This window comes from Lycium ferocissimum, unplaced genomic scaffold (genome assembly GCF_029784015.1).
Source record: "Lycium ferocissimum isolate CSIRO_LF1 unplaced genomic scaffold, AGI_CSIRO_Lferr_CH_V1 ctg8743, whole genome shotgun sequence".
NCBI classification, from domain to species: domain Eukaryota; kingdom Viridiplantae; phylum Streptophyta; class Magnoliopsida; order Solanales; family Solanaceae; genus Lycium; species Lycium ferocissimum.
Window position 1 is genome coordinate 1 of NW_026727406.1, and position 3,507 is coordinate 3,507.

A 3,507-nucleotide genomic window follows, 5' to 3' on the forward strand; every position below is an offset into this window, starting at 1 on the left:
ACAAACTTCCCCTCTTTTTAAGGCTTGCCGGGGTTTAAAATTTGGAAAATCCTTGATAAACGCTGTAGAACCCGACGCTACGAGAAACTTCGGACACCTTTGGCGAGATCGGTGAAAGAAGTTTTGCAATCATCTGTCTTCGCTTGATCAACCTCAATTTCCTTTTCGAGATTTTGTGACCGAAGACAATCCACTTCCTTCACCGCAAGTGGCACTTCTCCCAAATTTAGCACGAGATTTGTCTCCTTACACCTTTTCACCCCCGGACCCAAATGGCCGGGACAATCATTAAACGAATCGCCCACAATAGAGAAATCATCGATGAACACTTCCGAAAGTCTTCTACCATGTCGGAGAAAAGATCGGCATGTTTACCTCGAGAAGTGGGTAGGGTGCATTACACAACACAAAGGGCATTCGACAAGACGCAAACCTCCCATAAGGACAAGTAAAAGTCGTCTTCTCTTGATCTTCTAGAGCAATGTTGATCGATTGTGCCGGAGTATCCATCTGAGCGATGTATGGACCTCCCGAGCCCGGCCTATCCGGCCATCGATCTATGAACGGCATAGGAAAATGGTCTTTACAAGTGGCAGTATTCAGTTTCCTATAGCCCATGCATACATGCCATCCAGTAACTGTACGAGTGGGAATCAGCTCATTCTTTGCATTGGCACCACAGTGATACCTCATTTCTTGGGAACACATTAGCGGACTCACCCATGGCACATGTTGCAATCGGATACCACGCATCTAACCACTTTATTATCTCCTTTTTCATGACTTCTTGCATATTCTCATTCAATCTCCTTTGATGCTCCACACTCAGTTTGCTATCCTCCTCCAACTCGATTTTATGTTCACAGATCCCAGAAGGAATTCCCCGAATGTCTGCTATTGTACAACCAATGGCACGCCTATATTCACGCAATACCTCCAAAAGTCTCTGAATCTGTTCTTCAGTCAGTAATGCTAAAACAATCACTGACAATGTATTATTCGGACTAAGGAACTCGTACTTCAAATGTGATAGGAGCTGCTTAAGCTCCAACTTAGATGGCTCAATGATCGAAGGCTTTCTTTGGAGGGTTGTTCTATTTTCTAGATCAAAGATTTAGCTTCTTTGGGTGATAAGAATGTGAACCCAACCCAACAAAAACGAAGTGCTTGTCTCCACATAACCCTCTATGTCTTGACATCAAAGTTCACAGAATACGGAGCTTCACCCCATTTGAAATTTCTTCCATCTTGAAATCCACCGCTTCATCAACAACATCAAAGGAATCAATTACTTAGAAATGCTCTCGTAAGCACTTGGTAGCCGTTTCACTGTAACGAAAATTAACTTCCTAAGGTTGTTCCGGAACTTGATTTTTATTTTCTCGAATCCATCGAGCTCTCCCTATAATAAGGGAAGGAGGTCTCCCGAAAAAGAATAGAAATGTCCCGATCAACGACCGATCAAGAATCACAAAATCGACGAGGCGACGCCAAATTTACCCAACCCGCACAAAGACATCATCAACCATGCCAACATGCCTCTTAATAGACCTATCAGCCATCTGTAACCTCATAGTAGTCGGCCTTGGCATCCCCAAACCTGATTGTTTGTATATAAGAAGTGGCATCAAATTAATACTCGCCTCATTAGCACACAAAGCAGGAGCAAAATCATGGTGCCCAACAGAAGAAGGAATGGTGAACGCCCCAGGATCTCCCTTTTTTTGAACAGTAGTTGTTGAAATGATGGAACTCACAGTGTGGGTCAACCTCACGATTTCATATTGCACCATTTTCTTCTTGGTCAGTAGGTCCTTCAAATATTTAGCAAAACCGAGCATCTCTTTGATAACTTCCAAGAAAGGAAAATTCAGCGATAACTATTTTGGGCGGTCATAAAAAACTTTTCAAACTTAACTTGTCTTCCTTCTTATTCACCAACCTGCGAGGAAAAGGAGGTTTAGATTTGAAAAAGGGGCGCGAGTCCGGGGCGGAGAGCCGCTTCACGGTTGCTTACTCTTGTCATCGACCCTCCTTTCAAAATCTCTGGAATATCGACGCTTCTCGTCGATTGATTCATCCAACGATTGGTGCTTGAATGCACCTCTTCTTTTTCATTTATTGGCTCAAGCTCAACAACCTTCTTATCAGAACTGTTACACCCCGAAAAATTTCGCGTTACCAAGACTGTAGACGGTTTAGTATGAACTCAAGGGAGAGTAAAGTTATACCAGGATTGGGGATGAAGATTATATTATATGAGTATAATAATAACATATATATGATAGTTGGAGACCGTATGTTGTAAATCAGTTAATACGTTACTTTATGAGTAGCCCTCGTAACCGTAAGTCAAGGTGGGGCCCACATGTCAGGGACTTATAAAGGACATATGAAAAGTTATATGAGTAGTACATGATAAGTTGATCAAGTCTTAAGAAGGAACCTTAAGCCAAATATGGGCATAAGCCCTCCAAAAGGAAGATTTAAGGATACGTTTTCGGGTGATCTGCCTTAAAGAGGACAAAACGTCATTATAAGTTTGGAATTTGAAAATGCACCAAAAATAAAAGTTGTAGATAATTGAATTATCTTTCCAACCATAGGTTGTGGGCCCTCATACGATATCAAGATCAAGAGTTATGATATTTTTACTGAATGAACGCGCAGGCAGAAAAATAAGCCCACCGAACGCGCCCAAGACCCAAGCGAATGCGCTGGGCAATTTTTATGTTGGTCCAGGCAGATCCCAGAACCTTATAAAAAGGGTCTTATCCCCTTATTTCCTCATCCAACATCCTAAAATCTTCTCCAAAATTCTGGAGAATTCCCCCCCAATTCCCAAGACCAAATTTTGAGCCAAAATCAAGTCTAATTCCCAAATTTCGATCCAGACAGCGTATAGTTGCGATTATAAAATCGTATAGCGATGCGTTTTGCCTTAAGTTCAAGGTGGAGGAATGAAGATATAGCAATATTATTGGGAGAAAGATATGAATTTCTTATTATTAATGTTAATCTTGATTTATTTAATGAGATAGAAATTTATTAAATAGTTATAAAATGATTTTTGTTGGTGGAAATATGGGATAAACACTATATGGAATGTTTGTGGAGTATTTTGGTATTGAGAATATTATGGGTGATGTTGGTAGTGTTGTTGTTGTTATTGGTTGTTGAATTGAGGTTTCGGGCTAGGCATATAAACAGGGGAGATGCTGGCCGATTTTCGGCAGGATATAAAATGGCTTGATTTGGAAAACTTAGCACAATTATACAACAATGAGTCTAACGATAGTTGAATCCTCTTAAATTTAGACTTACGAGCTCGGACGGATAAGCGTAGGTAGTTGGAGGCTGAACAGGTATGTTAAGGCTAGTCCTTTCTTTCAAAAGGCATGATTCCTATGTTATGACTCCATATGTTTCCATAACCTTCTTACTTCCAAAAGTTAGAAGTTCATGATTCTTAAAAGCTTATTATGATACTAAAGATGAGATGTTTTC